General features: G+C 37.2%; 2 long non-coding RNA genes across 2 annotated transcripts in view; both read right to left on the bottom strand.

Annotated features, from left to right (window-relative positions):
- The window catches only part of LOC112488485 (uncharacterized), a 41439-nt gene extending 31292 nt beyond the window's left edge, over positions 1-10147 (bottom strand). The window contains exons 1-3 of the long non-coding RNA XR_003052569.1: positions 10012-10147; positions 9785-9911; positions 8458-8543 (exon numbers count right to left, since the gene is read on the bottom strand). This is a non-coding gene — a long non-coding RNA (uncharacterized LOC112488485). The remainder of the gene's footprint in view (positions 1-8457; positions 8544-9784; positions 9912-10011) is intronic.
- Positions 10148-15614: 5467 nt separating this feature from the next.
- On the bottom strand, positions 15615-17070 carry LOC112488550 (uncharacterized). Its single transcript, XR_003052735.1, has 3 exons — positions 16739-17070; positions 16548-16579; positions 15615-15645 (listed from the first exon to the last, which is right to left on the bottom strand). It is a non-coding gene; the product is annotated as an uncharacterized LOC112488550 (long non-coding RNA).
- Between the last annotated feature and the right edge of the window lie 3550 nt (positions 17071-20620).

The raw sequence follows: 20620 nt of genomic DNA, 5'->3' as shown, positions 1-20620 counted from the left end.
CTACAAACCAACATTAGAAAATTACAAATGTATCTTGTAATTGATGTTGGAAATGTTTATAGATATCTGTAAACACCACAATTTCTTTTTTTTATTATTATTAGTTCTAGTTCAAATATTTTAACTCAGTGGGTTGTCTCCTCATAGAGGATCCATCCTCATTAAAAGTACAGTGCCTTTACATCTATTTTAGGTGTTTTTATCCAGTTTATCCCTCAGTAGGACAGAGCTGCTGGCACTTCTTAAAAGTGCTAAGTTTCTGGAAAAGAAGTTCTACAGAATTAGATGTTGTGCTTTTGTATTTATTTCTGTTGAAGGTATTATTTTAAGTGCATGGTATAACCTTATACATCTGGATCATGATGTGTTAAGGGAACAAGTCTCCTACAGAGCTTTGTGTCCTGAGATGCACGTCTGAGATGTTTTGCATTAAAACCCACAAAAATGTTTTTACACTTTGGAGCCTCATAGCAGTAGGGGTTTAGTGCAATTTATCTGCAAAATCTGTAGATAGATCTGAATGATGCTAGAGCAGTTGTGGTAATATTTTTCAACACCAGTTTTTTCTTTCTTTCCATTCATTCTGAACTCTGGAACCATTTAAGCCCCCATGCTGTGTGTTGCCTCGAATGCTGGTGCACAGAACAACATCACTGAGAATAGCAGAGAACACAAGTTTTCCCTCAATTCTGACATGTGTCTGTCTTACTTACTAAAGCTGTGCTTCACAAAATGACATCTAGCCAATAAATAAAAGTTTCTGCATACCCTTCCAGTGTGAATAAATGGGAAGGAATTTTCAGAAATTTAAATCTGGCAAGAAATTTAAGTCCTCAAAAACCCTGAGTGGTCAGACATTTCCCAAGGGTTCTAGATTCATAAATTATGAACAGAATGAGTGTTGTTTTTGCTCTACCACCCATTGACTTCACTCAACAGTGTTGCACCTCTCCTTGAACCGCCCTGCCGTGGCTGTGCCCGGCGATCAAAAAGCTCCAGCCTAATACACAAAACATAAAACTAAATAAAACAAAACTATTTTTTTCAGTGGGCCATTTAAATCAATATCAAATGAGGTATTTCAGTAATGCCATTCAAATTTGAGTTCTTCTCCAAGCACTTGTCAAAGTGTCAAACATCTCAGAAAAGACTTCAGAATTCAGGTAGAGGAGATATGTGACGCCTGAGTAATTATTCCAATCACATCCTGCCTGTAATCAATGGCAGAAGGTCAAGCACACACATACGTATAACCACTCAAGCGCACACGTCAGGTTTATACATCATGCATTTACACGTACATCAGGAGAGGCCATTAGTACTTGGCACCATTAGTCTGATACACAAGGCCAAAACTGAATGCAAAGTAGACACAAAACATGTATCACGTGCAAATGTAAAGACAGTGACACAATCTGTGATCAATACCTTGGGTCATAACCCCAAAGATTAACCATATAGAACATCAATAGGCTCATCAATCAAAGAGAATGGCAGGGTCACTTGGGGCGGTGTATGGGAGATAGTGTTTGTCTCTTGTGTATTAACGACAAGTCAGCTCATATTAAAAGGTTATGAATGTGTTCCCCTAACAAAAGTGTATGTGGTTATAAAAATGTCTGTTTCTGTGTGCGTGCATGTGTATGTGCATGCCAGTTCAATCTATAGCAATTGATTATAAGAAGTGTGAGTGTGTGAGGGAGAGGGAGAGAGAGCCCGTGAGAGAGGCTTATTTGCTAATATTTAAAGGTTATAACTAGGTGTGAGATATTGATTGTGTATCTGACCTAGTGCCATTTTAATGCATCAGGGCCTCTGTATGTGTCTAGGTGTCCAATCTACATAGACCACCTGTCCACTAAAAGATGGTGAAGCTGTAAACTTTTATCTTAACACATAAATATTATAATTAACTCTTTGGCACTTCATTATCATTTTGACCCCAGCTGCCTGCACCACATGACCTTTTTATTAAAGGGGACACTGGTTCTGATAAATTAAGTAACACATCAGAAAAGATGATGATTGGTAGCATTTCATCATGAGAGATAATTTACTCTGTGCTCTCTGGGGTCAATGATGAAGAAAATAAAGCATTAGGAGAAAAAAAACTCTTCAAATAATAGTAATTTTTGCTGAGTTCAAGTGGTATTGGAATGATGTGACTTGAAAGGTTATCAGATTTCATTTTATGCAAATATTTTCACTGAAAAACCCATAAAGCCCACACTATATATATATTTACAATATCACGTTTTTAATTAGGGATGAATTATGTATTAGTAAAAACCATTGAATATATATTGTCTATTTCAATTACCGAGTACAGTTTAAGATTAACATAACTAAATATTCAATAACATAACATCTTAGCTGAGGAAATAATTATAAATAAAAAAATAGATAAATATCACTGCACATAAACCTTTTAATGGTGATGTACAATATAATCTATGCATAAAGATCAGGGTTTATTCCAGGGCTGTCCATAGATCTCTTAAAACATTGATATATTTATAGGGAATAAGGGAAATTAATTACAAAACGTTATGTTGAAACTGTACTACATAAGTTTTATTTTTTAGGTAACGTTTGTTTTAGATAACATCAGCAATCATAGGAATCTATTTTTACAAAAGTATAAAAACAAGTGGTTTGAGAGTCATTTGAAAGTAAGCGATTTGGCTCAGCCCTAGATCAGTTAAAAAAACTCAATGGCTCTAGTCTTGAGGTAAAATGCCCCTAGATCAGTTAAAAAAAATCAATGGCTCTAGTCTTGAGGTAAAATGACAGATATACAGTGATGGAAGTGCTACACATCAATTGAAAGTTACAAAAAAAACTAACCTTCTGACTTAAGGCAAGACATTCCTACAAAAAGGTGTTTTTGTATGTATCTTACAAAAGCTACACATGAACTTGAAGTAAGCACAGAAACATTAAAGAATGGTTACAGAATTGGATTCATTTGTACTAAAAATTTAAAATGCCCTTATATGTGATAAAGGGGAACTTCTCCATCTGTGCACATAAATTTCTACAACAGTTCATAGAGGTCATCTTCAATGCTTTGAATTTGATCGTTGAGCGCAAAACAACAGACATTTAGGTCTTACACTTTCAGAGACGCTCGCCTACTCAATCCCTTCCAGGCATAAGAGGTGGCAGGCTGGATCGGTTATTAGGGAGACATTATTCAAACAGTATGGTTTGTTTTTCAGCACTGTGCATATCTGAGTGTAGGTGAAGGAAAGAAATATGCTGTATAATGATCTATAGATCATTATACAGCATATTTCTTATATTTCTTATATAAATATCATATTTCTTATATACATGTCACACAATTAGAAAATAAAAGTCACATAGTTAAATTTACAAAAGGAGACTAGTGCCAACTTAAAAATTACAAGTAAACCCCAGATTTCAAATATTAATAACTGTCACAAATTGTAATACTATAAAGTTTTACGTTGTGAAAGATTTCATTCCTTAGAAAATAAACAAACCATCCATCTCTGCCTGGTTTCTTCCTGTCTACTAGTAGCTCTGACAAATATTTGCAGTGTCATCCATCCTAGAGAGAGGGTGAGTAGCTGTTTGTTTCACTTAAAACAAAGACCTGCAATAGGAAGGGCAACAGAAGCACAGATCCCCAGACTCCCTTTCCACCCATTGCAGGACCTGCTTGAGATTACACTTTCCGATGTCTGTTACAAGAAAATCTTTTGTTCTCTAGGGTCCAAGCATCCAATTAAAAGCTACCTAAAGACTTTGAAAAAATATCAATCAATAAATCACAATATATAAATGGATATCAATACAATTTGATTGACTAATCACTTGAGTTAAACAAAATGTATTTCGTTTGCATGAATACAACTGCCTCATGACAATGCTACACATTCAGCTGAAAAACCTAAAACCTAAAACCTAAAACCTGGTAACCTAAAAAGTACACACAGCAAGATTGTTATAACAGTTTGTTATAGAATAGAGTTTACAGTCATGCATTTTGGTTTCAAGTGATTCATGTATCAAGTGATTTATTCAAAGAGCAAACACTAATGCCTTTGGCAAAGCGTGACCATTGAACAGCAGCTAAATGCCCCACGTTCAGCTGCTAGTCGAGGTCCTAATCAGTGCACTGCATTCTGCTTGGCAGCTCCACTACAGTGGTGCTTTTTCGACATGGAACATCTGCAGCAGCTCCTGAGTGGAGCTCTAATGAGGAGAGTAAATTTGAACCAAACACAAAGTCGTATACTATAAGCCTAAAAAGTTTTAATTGCTAATGTATTTATTTCACCTGATTAGAGGGTATTTTAAAGTCTTCTTAGAGCCAACAATAACTTTGGGTTATTTTTTGTGTAACTAAAGTAAATTGTTTCATTTAACTCACTTGCCAAAGGTGAATAATAACCTCAGCACACCATAAAAGGAGCATTATATCATGCTGTCATGAAGAACCTTTGCTGGGCAAAGATAGAACATCTCATGTTTCTTGTTGTTTTATGAGTCAACAAAAGTCGGCCCAGTAAAGATTTGTTGCTGGTGCAGGTAAAAGAAACATGGGTGTCATTGTTGTATATTTAGTGAGTGTGTTCCAGTTGTGCAGCACTATGCTGCTGAGTGAGCAATAATTTATATGGCTATATTTTACATTCAGGGTAAATTGTCTCAGAGAGAGACAAAATGAAAGTGTGCAGGAATTGCACCATGAGGACACTAAAGGCCAGGGTCACGTCAGTGAGATAAACATTGATTAAGCAGTCCTTTAATTTGAAGGATGTAAAGAATGGAAACACCAGAAATGTTTAATAATTTGAAGGATGAAAGAATGGAAACACCAGAAATGTTTAAGACTAAAGTTAAGAAATCCTGCAGTGAAATAAAAATCAAATGTAAAATGATGCTTCTTCAGTAGAACCTCAAAGAGAAACAATGCCAAACAGCAAAAAAGACCTATTGTACTGTGTGTGTGTGGGTGACCTGATATAACACACAGTTTTCAGGAAAAGAGAAGCCCACACAGACCACCACCCTGAGCATTTTATTTTTTCAGCTTTGTAGTTTCCGGAAGAAAATATGATTTTCTGTAAAAGGGACCAGCAGGAACTTGTGTGAGAGGGCGTCTGTGTTGGGATGAGACAGGAAATGAGTATCCGATCAGTGGCCAAGAGCTTGAACAAGTGTTGAATTTAGAGAAGAACAAAACAACTAAGTACATCTCTTTCTGCTGTCTTTAGTTTTTAACATGTTCAGCCTAGAACATATTTCTTTCCATTCTCCATCTTCCTCCCTCTCCTTGTCTCTTTCACCAGTTCATTGTCCTTTTATCCTGGTCACTTTGCCTTATTGATATTCAAATATGTGCCAAATACCACCTAGGAACACGAATACCCCTCTTTGTTGAAACAAACAACACAATTGTGACACTTCACTTTATATTACTGCATGTGAGCAAATTCATTTCATTAAAAATTTGCCCATTCCAGAAAAAAACTTCCATCCTACTTCTAAAGTTATTATATAAGTTCACACAAAGGAAATTAAAACAAAATGAGGTGAAAGTTTGAGAATTAATTTAAATTCTAACTGGAACCACCAATATATTTGCACTCCAATTAGTTCAAGTGTGCAAGATAGATGAGTGAAGATTACTTTTAGACACATTATTTAAAAGAAAAAGTATAAAGTTCCATCTCTTCTGCATCTCTATTGAGGAACCTTTTATAAATTACCCCTTTGCTCAGATCCTCAAAATACGCAATAGTTATTTCTCTAACGGAAAATTCATATGCTGTCAGTGGGTCCACACCCGGCTCTTGCCTAGCTGACATTCACGGTCAGACTGCACAAACACAGTTCGCCTTTGACTGGTACGGTGCATGGAAGACAGCAAACTCGGTGTCATTAAATTTTAATGAGCAAATATGGCTAAATTGGACACTGGTGAAGCAGACTGCCAAGCAACAGGAGTCTTAAAATGATTCAGATTTAGCCAGTGCTGTACAACAGATTGTCAAAGCAGATGTTGATAGACAGAGCGAGCAAGTAATAGTTTTCAGTTAACTCAAGCTGTGCACCATTCTTGTCTCTTGTTTATCTAGTGTTCATTTTGCAAATCTTCATGTGCTTCTAAAAAATGCTGCTCAATGAATTGTTTCCAACTGTATGTGACAACAAATGGGCTTTGAAGCATATTAAAGGGAGAGGATCATATAGGCAACAGGCAATAAAACCTTGAAAAATAACAGCTCTTTTACTGGAGCATCATTCTTTTTTTTAAAAACAGAATAATGAATTGACCAAAATGTTTTCCATTGTGGAGAGCATAATTCAAAAGTTGGATTTTACTGACATTCCTCTGGGTCTTAAGTTAACACCTCAAGGATGAATTTGTGACATATGTAGTTAAACAGATATGTAGTTAGTTATATAAATAATTTAAGATTTTCCTTCATGATTGCAAAAATGATTTAAGACTTTAGTCTCCACTCTAAACATGAAAAAAAGAAGAAGAAAATATCTGTATCGTCCATTTGCAATATACGTGGCCTTAAGGATAAAAAAGGGAAGCCTAACTATTATTTTGAGTATGAACTTTGAACTAGAAAATCAGACTCTGAATTCACCAGGGTTTTTTCATGGACTTTAGAGAGGAAGAGGTGATTTAATTTTTCAATTATTGAAGGGAAGGTAAAAGATTTCTTTTAAGCAGAGGTTTAATCATAGCTCCTTTGAAGGTCTAAGGCACAATAAAAAAGGGAAGAAGCCTTCATTTTAAGAGCAGAGGGGGTTCTAATATCAGACGGAGCACTGTAATGAATTCGGCAAAGTGTATGCTGAACTGCCCGACAGGGAGAGGGGGATCCTACATGACTCTTGAACTCAAATTGTATGTTGTTAGTCTGGGGGGCAGCTGAGCCTCAGTAACCAACAAAATACAATAATCTTCTCTGATATATCATCACCAATGTATTTAAAGACCTGTTAAAACTCACACAGGGACATCAGAGGTTCTATGATCAACAGAGCAGACATATTGAATTTAAAAATACAAAGAATTGAATGAATGATACACTTGATTTATTTGGCAAAAAAAAAAAAACACACAAAAAAAAACCCAGACACCACCTACACTGCTGCTAGTTGAAAAGAAAACTGTTCCCTTGATTGTGTTTTAAGAAATTAAACATGACAGATAATTTTAGAAAAATTAAAACGTGTTTAAAGGTCTAAAGTAACTCTCAGCACATTATCTTACATAAGTGACATTTTCACTGTTTGACCTTTAAACAATGGATTTGGAATGGATCTATTTTTTTCTGTTTAAATTAAAAATGTAGTATTTTTCCACATACATCTGAGATAAAGAGCCTAGTTTAAGAAGTATAAGGACAAAAATGTATTTACAGCAAAGTGACTAAAGTTGCAGTTACACTTTCTGACAGTATAGTTTCTATATATACAGTATATGATATAAAAGCATACATCCATTCAAGCTGCTTATGGTTTGTACTGGAGGGAAACTGTGTTACTGAGCTGGAGTTAAGCATCAGCACCAGTCGAAAAAATATATGTAGGAGTAAACACCGTGTTTAAACCAAATTTTATTTTATTCATTTTTAATGTATGTCTGTTAAACTGTTTGGTGCATTCTTCTATTTATATTTAAAATTAATGTTTCATTTGGAATATGTGTGTTTTAAATGGCATAAAAACATTAGAATATATGACTTTTATCAAGATTCAGTTGAAAAATATTGCAGTTAGATTTCTGCACAATATCACCCAATATCCCTGCTACAGCCTACATATAGTTTGTCAAAAGTTTTATTATGCATGGCTTTTCTCTGACATTTTAATAGACTGTTCTATACATTCTAATACCCCATTGTGGGTCTGGTAAAGAATGTATTAAAGGATAAATCAGCAGGCTATCAATGTCTATAAACAAAAAGGGGGCACAGACAGAAAATGAAACTGTAGACAGTGAGCAGACAAATGGAAAATTGAGATAAAAAACATTGAAGCTTGAATGATGGCATGGCAGCAAGTGAAATAGTTTCATTAAATAGCCGACTAAGTGAGACAGGAAGAGAAAGAGCTGAACCTTTCTATCTGTGTTGTCATCTTATCCTCACCACTCATTTCACATCATTTCCCTTTTCTTCCGCTCTCCCTCCATCCGTCACTTTCCCTATCTCCACCCTGCTCCCTCCTAATGCCCTACCTGTTAACTCCTGGAGGATCATTATCTCACCCCTGCTTTCCCTTACTTCATTTATTCACTCATACACGTTCCTTCCTATTCTAACATTTGTGTGCTATTTCTCTTGCCATGTTTCTCTTACTCTCCTTATTCAACCATTTACCTCAATCTTATTTATTCATCTTTGTACTTACCAATTTATTCAACCATTTACCTTATTTATTCATCTTTGTACTTACCAAACGTCTCTCCTGCAGGCGGCTCTGTGCTGTATTTGCCACTTTTTTTTATATTTTGTGTGCTGCAAGTTAGTCATCGACTATCCCTGTAAATAGGACAACACAGAATTACCAACTTCAACAAGATCCTCTCCAAACTGTTAATTGTGCTCAACTTTGTCTTTTTGTATGCTTAAGCAAAATTAATTGGTTGAGTAAATAATTGACATAACAGACGGTGGTATTTTCATAGCTGCAGCACTCATTCACACATGAAAACTTCACAAGTGAGTAATCAGCAGTTTGTCAAAATTTCACATTCTATTGCAGTATTCATATTGTAAAATAATACAGTGGTAACTAAAGGGCTGAGTGTGACTTTTAAACATCCCCCTGTGTCTGGCTCTGTTGGTTTTGATGTATCTGCAGGGATGGCCAATCGGCTCCTGTGTGCCAGCTCTTCTCTCATAAACTATCTTTGACAAGGCAGCTGTGTGCAGACACACACGGACACAAACATACTTGATTCAGGCCTTCCATCACACTAATTAGTTACTGTATTCCCTCGCCTTCCACATACTTGAAACAGTGACAGACAAAGCAAGTGATTACAGAAATTAAATAATTCCGAGAGTGGGTTTCGGACATGCGCTTGATGCAAATGAAATTAGTGGGGCCACATAAATAATGGAAGCCACCTCAAGACATCCCACAACACTTTCTCTGATCTTGGCACAAGAGCTAAGTCGAGAAGAAGCTGACAGACAGTTTTTCCTGAAGCAAAAAAACCTTTGACCTCAAGTAAAAATTGCTTAAATAAATAATAGGTTAATGATTAGTCTTGCCAACAGGAGGTATTGTTTCCTCTCGGCAAGAGTGTTACAATACAAACATTCACACCTTATTCTGATAATGCAAAAAAGATTAGATGGAATGGGGCAGTTATTGTGTCCCTGGTCAAATTACAGTACATTTTAAGCAGTCCTAAGATTAATTTGTACTTTTTTCCAGCACATAACTGCCGTAGTCAATTATACTTCACCTTTATATGAGGCTAACAACTAAATAAATTACTATTATTCACATATATTTGTATAAAATTTTAGTTAAATCTGCAGTGACTGATGAATACATAATGATAATGAACTAATACATAAACCAGCACCTGGACTTGTCTATTGCCTGGCAAGTTATACACACATATATTGTATGTATATGTTTTTATATATATACGTATTTGTGTGCACTAGCATTATAGCGTTTATTATTTCAACATTTACAACTACAATGCGACTTCTAATAACAGTAACAATAATGCAACAATAACGAATAAATTAGTAAAACTCACCAGTCAATACTGTCGTCGTCTCAAGTTTTTTACTTTTCAGTCAGCCCTCTGTGCTCGCCATTTTTATTTTTAAAATGGAAATAACGGATGTTGTTTTCGTGGTGACACATCCTCCCGTTTGTCTCCGCTTTAATTAATTGAGGAAAAGTTAAGTTAAGTTACAAACGATTAAGATACAAAAATATAGAAATATATAAAATGTCTTCAAAACAAAACAAAACAAAAACCTTCAAATCGTCCGTTCTCGGAGAAACGGTCAACGGTAATTAGCTTCACTGGGTGCAGGACACGTGACCTGCCACACCCGGGAAAACTACGTAATCAAACAAGTCCGTAACGTGTCTGAAAAATATAGATAAAAATATATATTTTACTCCATTTTACTTATTTTCGAGATAAAAATATATATTTTACTTATTTTCATATTTACATCATTATATTTATAACATTATTATTATTATTTATATTATGTTTGTCACTTTTTCTTATTTCATATATTTTTTCCACACTTTATATCAATAACTATCATAACAATGTATTGTGTTTAAGTGTTTTTATGACAATATATTGTTTTCTTAATTTACTTTCATGCATACTTTTCAGTTGGAATTTTATGAGAGAATATGTCAATAAAAAAAAACAAAAAAAACAGAATTACCCAAACTGAATATGTAACTGTGCTTGACAAGAAATATGAACCCTTTCTAAATTCCAAGGCTGTCTTCACTGAGCCAGAGCACACAGTCAGAGAGGTCCTCCAGATTTAAGAGCAGGAGAAAGAGCGAACAGAGGATGGAGAGCTGTAAAATTGGATGGTGTTAGTGTGGGTACAGTGACCTTATGGCCACAGCACGAGCAAGACTGTGTGGTACAGAGTGGGACTTGTTGCTACTACAAATTGCATTTCTGCAAAACACACTGTAATATACAGTCAAAGGTTTTCTTATTTGTTCAACAGTGCTTTTAAAAATGGCATTAATTAGATTAGACTATATATCTAGGGATGAAAATAAAAGACCTAACTAGCAAAGTTAAAGAACTAGCAAAGGAAAAACTCAGTGAAGAAGAACCTTTCCTTTACTGTCAGACACTATTGTCCCTACGTGCATGTGCCTTTAATTACGGTCATAAAAAATGTATTTATGTTGCTCTAAATGTGACATTTTAGAGCCATTTTTTCTCATCCATCCTCGAGGTTGTTTCTGAGACAAATGAAAAAGAACAGAATGAAAGCTACAAAGGTGGTGGGAGAAATGAGGAGGGATGTGTCAAGACGACACTGGGAGTTTGACCTGAAGGTATACTGAATAATAAATGGGCGAGAGAAGGGAAAACAGGAGAGGAGAGGAGTAGGAGAGAGTAGAGGAGAGGGGAGGAAAGGAGAGGAGAGAATAAAACATAACAGTCTCTTTACTACATAAAACACAGTTAAATATCACATAACACTGATTATTTGATGTAAAAATCATCAAAATAATATGATGTTACTTAAACCTTTTTCAACCAGAAGACAGACAGAGCAAATACTACACATTTCCTTAATCCCATGGATTAGAGGGATCACAAGCAGGTAATAATGTAAAGGTCAAAGCAGAACCACTTTAACAGGAATAGACACTGATGAATAATGGAACAATGGGGTGGATTTAATGGCTCTAAAGTATTTTCCCACAGATCTGATCAAATTAGTAGTCATTTACTTTTCGTTTTCCCCCATCAAATTTTTAAATAATCCAAATCAAGTGTTACCACTTGATTTTGTAGCTATTATCAAACAAAGACATGTGGTAATGTTGTGTTGTTTGCTATAACAAATCCCCAATTATGTTGGATTGGTTTTTAAAGAATTTATTTTCTAATACATGGTGGACAAAGTCACAAATTTGCTAGTTTGATTCCAGGTCTTGGTTTGTAGTAAGGAGTTTGTTTGTATGGGCTCCAAGAACCTTTTTAATGACCTGTGATCATTTAATATCAATTTGCTCATTACAACAGAAAAATAAAAGCAATGTTCTAGGCCCTCAAAGATGTGTATATCCTGAGTCGCCTTTAGAGAGAAAAACTTAGAGTGAAAACTCCCTTATAACTTCTGTCATCAGAGTGTTTGGCCTGGGCTGACCTCCTAAAACCCATTTTCAAAGGCAGGCGTTGTTCTGTATGTTCAGCTGTTATGGTAACCACAGAGGAATACATTTTTCAAAGATGAATCCTCAGTAATTAAAAACTACATCTTCTGTATCCTCCAGCAACCTTGTCTTTCGGAGCGTCAAATTCCTATTTTAGCTCGTTTTAAATACATTTCAAGTTGGCTCTGGTTCAAAACTCCAGTGTAGCCTCAAGCCAGGTTAAGATGTGTACGCATTATTAAAGCTGTCATTGGGGAAATTAGGGAATCATGAAGTGAAAAAAAGTGAAATAGCTCAGAGTATTTTTGTTTCTACTACTGCTTCCATGTCTGATTACTTGAAGATTCAAAGGAGGTTTTGGACAAGCTTCACTTAAAAACAATGTTTAGGTTTTAATTATTTACTGTTATCAGTGAAAAAATAGAACAGATAGATGGCAGTATTGGGTTTGTTAGTTTTATAAATAAATATTCCTTCCAATTTGTCGCAGACCTTTTCGACCAACCGTGTTTATAGTGTGCAGAGACACTGCCCTCTTTTTGTGTCCTTTCTTTTTATTCCTTCTTTTTCAGCCTGTACTGCTGTAACTATATTAGATCTATATTTAAAATGGATAGCTCTCAATACATTTATCTTTAAATTGACTCAACATCAGCATCTAATGGACCGACTGCATTCAAACTAAACCACCACAGATATACAAATGCTGACTGGGTTTATCAAGGACATGAGTCATTTTGGTTTGCTTTTCATATTTTTCTGCATTAAAAATTCAAGACATTCTGATTCCACATTTATAAAACCAAATATTAAAAAACAAACTTTATTTCAACACCCACGCTGTAAAAGGGAAAAATTTGACTTTCGGCTGCTTTAAAAAGTGCTTATTCTTGTATTATCTATAATTAATCATTGCCACAGAAAATGTGTCTTCGCCCTATTCTCCATCACGGTGTGCTGTACTGTAAGTGTGCCGCTTCATTTATTAATGATAAAGTATAGATATATGTATGTAAGTTTGAGGGCACCTGAATATTTCTTTAACTTATTCTACTTCCTCTGCACTCGTGTAACTGCTGCCTTTGCACATAAGAAAAGTTCTGTGCCTTTAATTATGTTGACATGACAATTTCGTTCAGTGCAAAAAACAAGTTCTAAATGTAATTGTGCCTAAAATTGGGGTGAAGTTTTTTTTTTCTCCCTGATTTGTTATTCATCTTATTTGTAAAGTAATGAATGTTAACTTGTAGTGACTTTTTAAACTTGGTGATTGTATATGATGCAGAACAATCTGAGGTTGGCCTTTCAACCTGACCTCAGTGCATACTTTTGGACTGCTAAGCTCCATTGAAATGTTTCCAAAATGTGTTCAATGGCAAGAAGATGGGACCCGACCATCAAAGAGATAATTGGACAGAGAATGAGGCAGAGCATGAAGCAGAAGGGGGGACACAGTGAACGGGTGAGTGAACATCACAGCTGTGGGTTCACTGAGCACAATGAGTGTTAATGTGTGAGCCAAGACTTTAACACCAGGGTTAAACTCACAGGCTGCACGCAGCATCTCACGCCAAACAAATTTATCCTGTGATCATGTTCACATGAAATCCTGATCCATAAATATTTGTTCACCTCTTCAGGGTGGCAGTTGGAGCTGCTGGCCCCCCCCAGGCATCAGGAGAAGGTGTGGTCCACACCCGTCCATCACAGGGTCACATATGGAGACCAAAACATCCATTCACACCTACGGTCAGTGAGTCAACAATAAAGCGTATCTTGACTTGGTTTTAGTTTGTAGAAAGAAATATTCCATTTGGTAAAAAAAAAAAAAATAAGTTGTTGGAATTTGAATTTTTTTTGTAGTAATTTCTATGGAAAGGTTTTGGAAACCATCGCTCTAGGATAATTTGTTACGAAAGCAGAAAATAAATATAAATATCCCAGCAGAAGTGCCTGAGACACTGTGCTACTGTTGACAGCTGTTCTGACTGAGCGTCCTGATGCCCTCTCCTGTGTTTTCAGGGGAAATTAAAATGGTTAGAGCAGACAAATCGAGGGTCACAGGTGAGGAAACAGACTAAAAGCTTATCACTTTTATACAGAAACAGAAATGGACTTTGGAGGACACACACACACACACACACTATGCTGACAGCATCTCAGTATTATTTTGCGATTGCAAACATATTATATATGAAAGTGAATTATCACCTAACGGTCCTATTATAAGAAAAAGCAGGTCTTTTTTGAAGGACAAAGAAAGGAAGAGACGTGTCTGAACTGTGTATTCATATTAATGTATAGATACTGTATATAAATACTATTTGGTGGTTAAGCTTTGGGTATATTGGTCAAGTCAAGCATGCCATGAGTCTGACAACTTTGGGTTAACACAATCCTGATCCACGTTAGCAAACGCAGGTATCTATCAATTTGATTCATGTAAAAAAAAAAAAAAATCAACTCCCCCCCCCACACCGCCTTTTATTACTACTGCACTTTCCCCAAAATAAAGAACACAAGTTAAAGTGAAAACCAACCGAACCCCTTTCAAAAACATAAAAATAAAATCATTTTTACTTACAAAAACAGCTCCTAAAAACCTCAGGCCAGACCGCCAGTTGCTTAAAGTGTTTCATTTTTATCTTTGAAATAAAGCCTCCCTCGTCAAATGTCAGACAATTTCACCAACAGTAGTCAAAGGCTGGGGCTTTTACTGCACTTCTCCAGTGTTGATGACTTTCAGAGTGCTTTAAACACCCTGTTGTATTTACCTATTCACTTGTGAAACCTGTACAGAACATCTGTTTGCAGCACTTTGTCCATCACACACACACCTTTCACTATCTGTTACAACTTGTTACATCTTGTCTATCATGGTCACTCTCCAAATTTCTCAGCCGCTTCTTCTCTTCTCTCCAGCTCAGCCGTGTCTGAAACCAACATGTCTAACGTGTCTGAAACCATTTCTCCAACATCATGTTTTTAAAAAAATAACATGGTGAGACCACATGCTAGCATGATGATTAGCAGCCGCTACCGGTGAGAAGATATCTGGGTTGAATCCCATTCAGCTGTTAATAATTCTGTCTGAAGTTTGCATGGTTTTTTTTCACTTCTCTTTTCCTCCCAGTTAAAAATGCAGGTAGACGGAACTGCAGGCGACGCAGCGCAATTCAGATAAGAAATACGATTTATTTAAAACCTTAGATTGTCTGCAGGTGTGAAGGGTCGTTCAGCCTACTGTTCATTCTGGATGTTTTTTTGTTTTTTCTTTAACTGTTCTGAAGGATCTAAACACAGCCTTTCTGAGAAAGTTCAGTCCAAATGTTGGATTTTATCAGAAGACTCAGTGGTGGGTGAATGACGTTTGACAACTAGGTTTAACATTTTTTCAGGTTGAAATAAAAAAGGTGAAAGGTTTTTGAAAACCTCACTGTGGAAAACACTGTAAATACAAGCACTTCTGCCAGTTTTAAAGTCATCGTCTCTGAATGTTTAATTCTGAGTTTTGAGGTTTTGAGTCAGATTTAAATTACGTGATCTACACAAGAAACTAAAGGTTGGTGTTTAACACACACTACAGTAGAGCTGTCTCACAGTTTCAGGTCCTTCACTGTTTTAATGTGTTTTATGTATGAGGACCTCAGGTTACCACAGTTAGAGTTAGAACCTACCGTTCTGATGTAAGGCAACACCACAAACCACGCCTCCACCAGTGGGATTAGTGCACACCTAAAAAGATAAAGAAGTACATCAATTGTTTTGACAGATTTATTTTTTACAAGTTAAATTGAAAATATTATTGCAGTTAAATGAATATTTCTCTGCATTTTCCCGACCATCATCCAACCCGCGTCAGTAAACTCTCGTATATCTCATGCCCCCCGGGTGATAAAACTTAAATAATCAGAAATTGTTTTTTTTAAGTGTCAGTGAGCAGACAGTGAATCAACTGAAGCTGTAAAGATGAATTAAAACGGGGGGAGAAAAGACTGCACATCAAATCATTTAGCAGCGAGTCTCACTGTGAAACTGATGATAAACAGCCTTCACACTGAGGGGATGTAGAGAAGTAATTATGTTTTCTGCCGGCACAGGGACTGGGGCTGCATGCAGACAAGCCCTCCACTAACAGCTCATTTCTGCCATGGTGGGTAAATGCTGGATTGTTTACATTTATATAGCGCTGGTCTAATCTTGATGACCACTTAATGCACTTCACACTGCAGCGCTGCCATTCAGCCATTCATGGCCCTTCATACACTCCATATACATGGAGTATTCTGCCAACACAGCTGCCAGCAGCAATCCACAGTTATACACCGACGAAGTGCTGGAGAGAAGAAGGAGCGTGAAATGGTCTGTACTTAGTCATGTGGGCCTTTTTTATGTTCTGGCGACCAATCAGAGGGATTTGAACTGCAAGTCGCAGGAAGAAATTTGTGTTTAGAAAGTCTGGGATTAGACTCAAAAGTCCTGAAGCAACTGTGAAGACCACAGCAGACTATTGGTGGGTCGCACTTGGCCCTCGGGCCTTGAGTTTAACACGTGCCTTCGACTGTCTTGACTTTGTCAATGTCAGCCTGTATCAGATACAGTAATCAAGTCCTCAGAACATCAGAAACTGGACTTACTTGACATTCTGCTCCTCTTCAGAACCGAGTGCCTGCAGAAAGATCACAACACAACACAACAGATGAATGGTTGAAAACCAAGGTCACCTGCTGACACCAACTAAACACTGGTGTCAGTTTCTTCAAAGACTTCCTTAAAAAAAAGGAATACCAAATTGGACGCACCGTGTTAGAGCGGGTAGTTTTCTTACCTTACAGCAAAACAGGGTTCAAAGCGAATGTGGAAAAAAAGTAGAGGCTTATAGTCCGGAAATTACGGTAATAAGTCCAAGATCCCACTGTTCTAGAATGTACCGCGGACCTGTGAATTTACCAACAGACCAGACAGACTCAGTTACAGCAGAGACTTTACGCCAATGGATTTACTTTCACCGTTGTCTGCAGGGTGGCTTCATACATAGGCAACAGCAGCAACACGTATAATACGTGGAGTTCATGTCGGCAGTGGAGGTCGTTCATACATAAACATTCAATGCAACCCACAGATATGGAATGTTTGGAGCAGTCAGTGCGACTGTGAAGACGTGAACCTCTCTCTCTCTCTCTCTCTCTCTCTCTCTCCCTCTCACACACACACACACACACACGGACTGAAACAGTGAAATAAATCAGTGTGTTCAAGCGCACGTCTGCCACCTCTGCAGCGTCGGAGTGTGTGTAGTGCCTAAACGTGCCTGTGAATTGTTCCGTGTTGTTATTTTCCTTCATGGATTTTTCCCCTTTTGCTGGGAACAGGTTGATAATTATGTGCAGCTGCATGTGTCTGTGTGTTGACCTCTCCTGCAGACAGCGGCCTGTTTAGTATTCCAACCTGACACAGGGCTTTGTGTGCCCAATCATCGCACACTTGTCCGCTCTCAACACACAAACGCACATTCAAACAGTGGCCCCGCTGTCACATAATTTTATTGCAGCCTCTAAAGCCGACTTAATCAGCTCTAATCAATGTTCATAACAGGAACACAATGATAAATTGATAAGGCCGAGCATAATATAGACAAAAAGATTATCAGGCTTTGTCGTCTGACAGTCTCTGACCCCCAGAGAGAGGGAGCTGGGAGGAGGAGAGGAGGAGCACAAATGATTCCCGTGTTAGTGATCTGACTACGACAGGGCCGCATCAACATATTTAAGTGGGGCCAGATGTGAGAATGTAAAAATAGCCGGGGGCCAAGTGCTCCTTCTGTTACTCTTAAGACCAAAATAAATTACACACTAGCGTCACAGTGTAGTTAGTATTGTTAGAAATGGACATGTTTGTAAAAGTCAGACAAACAAACTGAAAACTGACTAAGGAACCAACAACAAAAATACACAAACATAAAGTATTTATATCATAATTAGCCCAGAAATATCACCTGACAGTATCAGTGACCAGACATCAAAGATAAAAACAGCTCAACAATTTCCCCAAAAAAACACTGCAGGCAGTCACGTCGTTGTGTTAGCTGTAGAAAGAAAGAAAGTGGAAGAGTTGAAGTTGTTAATTTTGCAGCAGTAAAACTCAAATATGCAGAGACAAAAAACCTCACTGTTCATTGTCAGGTCTTTTGTTATTACTTTTATTAATTATTATCATCATCATCATTATTCTTCAAGTTTAGCTGTGTAACAAACTTTTCTTGGCTGTCAAAATATGCTGTCCAAACATCTTTTTTGTTTTTTTCCGCATAAAACAAAAACCTAAAGACAGTAACGTACAGAAAAGTAGCAGAATAAAATACAACAGCGTAAAGAAAAAAAAAACAACTAAAAATAAAGTCCCATGTTTTCTATAAAGGCCATTCCGATGAATAGACGGAAATTCTACAGAAAAAACAAACATATAATGGTTAAATGTACATGGTGATTGGTGTGCGTGTGCGTGTGCATGTGTGTGACCAACCGTTCACTGGCCTTTAGTTTCCTTCTCTCCCAATGTTAATACTGTACACACCCAAACGTACACCCACTTGTACCAATGTATATATATGTGTGTGTGTGTGTGTATGTGTGTGTGTGTGTGTTTCCCTTCCTTGAAGATAAGAACATAATAAAAAAGAGTGCAAGCCGCAGCATCATTTCTATAACACATTCTGACGAGAGTAAAATAAAAAATAAAATTCAAAACTTGTTAAGGCCCCTCATTGTAAACGCTGACGTGAAATGCCATCAAATCAGAAACATATAGCTAACGGATGAATTTGTTCAGTGTGAAAAGAACCAATGAAATCCTCCCAAAGAAGAAACGCTGAGCCCAGTACCTCCTGTCAGGCCAACAACATCTCCCAACTTTCTACTCAGATGGACAGCATCCATCTGAGGCCAGCATCTCAGGCCAGGATCTGAGGCCAGCATCTGGACACTGAAGGGTGAAAGAGTTTGGCAAGGCACTTACTTTATGAAAAATAAAGAGACATTCTTCACTTTTCTATAATGTTGAATTTCAGGCATCAGATCTAATCTGAACCCTTTGAGAGTCATGAAAATGAAAAGCTGACACAGGTCCAATCTGTGTTTTCCACAACCAAAATTCACCGACAATATTTGACTATTTTAACCCTTTAAGACCAGAACGAAGTACAGTACACCAGAGCTTCAAAACAAAAGAAGTGAAACACCAGAGCAGAGACAACCTTTTCTGCTCTCTACGGTTTCCCTCGTACTCTCTGTCCTAGTAGAGAGGATTCTGAACCTAACTGTAGGTGCAGGTCAGAAATGGATTTGTCATAAAACAATCACCAAACTTGATCTTTTCATCTGGTGCACCTCCTCAGAGATGGAAGATTGATGAGCAAAGGAGAAGACCAGATGAACAGAAGGACGAGAGGTGGAGTCCGAGGATGGATGGATGGATGGATGTGGACGGAGGTGAAAGCTGAAACCTCTGAGTTAACCCCACCCTCACTGCGTCCCTTCATCATTAGGAGTCCACTATTCATTTATTTAACTGGTTTTCTGCCCTTTTGCTACATTCACTGTTGTAAACCCAAAACAAAGAAACTGAACAAGTGTGATTTCAAATGTTAAATCGTTGCATATCAACTCTACTGAGTGTGAGACACACGCAGCATGCAGTACCTCTGAGTCGACACCGGGTGTTTTGTTTGCATATAGATTGGTGTGCACAAGATGTGTGCTAACTTTGACCCTAAGAAGGAGAAACACTGTCTACTGTAAATTTAGGTTTTGACCCTAAGAAGGAGAAACACTGTCTACTGTAAACATGGAAATGTTGCTCCTGTAAAAAGACGTTCCTGCAGCAACACCAACAAAAGACAAAAGAAAAGAAAAAGAAATCGAAGTAACATCAACACATGTTTGTTGAAGAGGTATTCTATGTACTGTAGGTCTAAAGTTGTTTTTTTTTTACACAACACCTATGCACACCAAGTATGCTCCCACAGAAGAGACCATTCCTACTGACTGGATAAATGTTATTGCTTTCCCGTTTCAGTAAAAACTCATTATGTTGCCAGTTAAACTCCTACAGCGATAGTTTGAAAATTAAATAATGAATTTTGCTTACAGAAAAAAAACACTCTTGACTAAGCCTCATTAAAATGGACCAAAATACATTAACACCAACAACACATTAGAGTAATTACACTTTAGAGGGAGCCAATCCATGGTATGAGCAATTTGGTGTCACAACGACAGGACACGATTAAGGTTTCATTTAAAAACCGAGAGAGAAAAAAAATCATTTCTTCTCCCACTAAAACGTCACCAGAGTGTTTTTCTACTGCAGCACGGTCTGGATGAAAAAAAGACAGAAAGAGAAGACGTAAAATTACTGTCACTTTTTTAAAGTCTGGAAGTTAAACCGTGTGTGAAACTTCTCAAAGATATTCTGATATCTTTTCTTCGTCTGTTGAACTTCCTCACTGGCCTGGAAAACAAACATTTCTGACTGATTAGCTCGGCTGTACTCGTCCAGAGGGCTGGAGACGGCAGTTTAATGGCCTGACCTGATGTAGAAACAAAACTCTGTGATGCTTGGACACCAACAAACAAACAAACAAACAAACAAGGAGGCCAGAAATGACCAGGCACATGGTGGAAAAACTCTCTCTCACTTCTTTTGGGGGAAA

This window comes from Cynoglossus semilaevis, chromosome 18 (genome assembly GCF_000523025.1).
Source record: "Cynoglossus semilaevis isolate Cse_v1.0 chromosome 18, Cse_v1.0, whole genome shotgun sequence".
NCBI classification, from domain to species: domain Eukaryota; kingdom Metazoa; phylum Chordata; class Actinopteri; order Pleuronectiformes; family Cynoglossidae; genus Cynoglossus; species Cynoglossus semilaevis.
This window is presented reverse-complemented; position numbering and strand designations above follow the sequence as displayed.